Below are 217 nucleotides of genomic sequence, written 5' to 3'. Positions count from 1 at the left end.
TAAAAAATCTGTACGTGATGTGGACAGGCCAATGCGGACGTGTTGGCACTTTTTTTCCTCTGAATCTTGTACGTGTTGGCTTAACATACATAACTTTTGTGTGTAACGTAATATCGTTAAATCTCGACCGTAAATATTATTGATCAACGATGTACATTATTTTAGCTTATGTGGAAGAACGTGGTGTCTTATTTGTCTCTTGTCTTAATAATATAAT

The sequence above is a fragment of the Triticum dicoccoides genome, chromosome 2B, assembly GCF_002162155.2.
Source record: "Triticum dicoccoides isolate Atlit2015 ecotype Zavitan chromosome 2B, WEW_v2.0, whole genome shotgun sequence".
Classification (NCBI taxonomy): Eukaryota; Viridiplantae; Streptophyta; class Magnoliopsida; order Poales; family Poaceae; genus Triticum; species Triticum dicoccoides.
The sequence above is the reverse complement of the archived record's forward strand: the minus strand, read 5'-3'. Positions refer to the sequence as shown.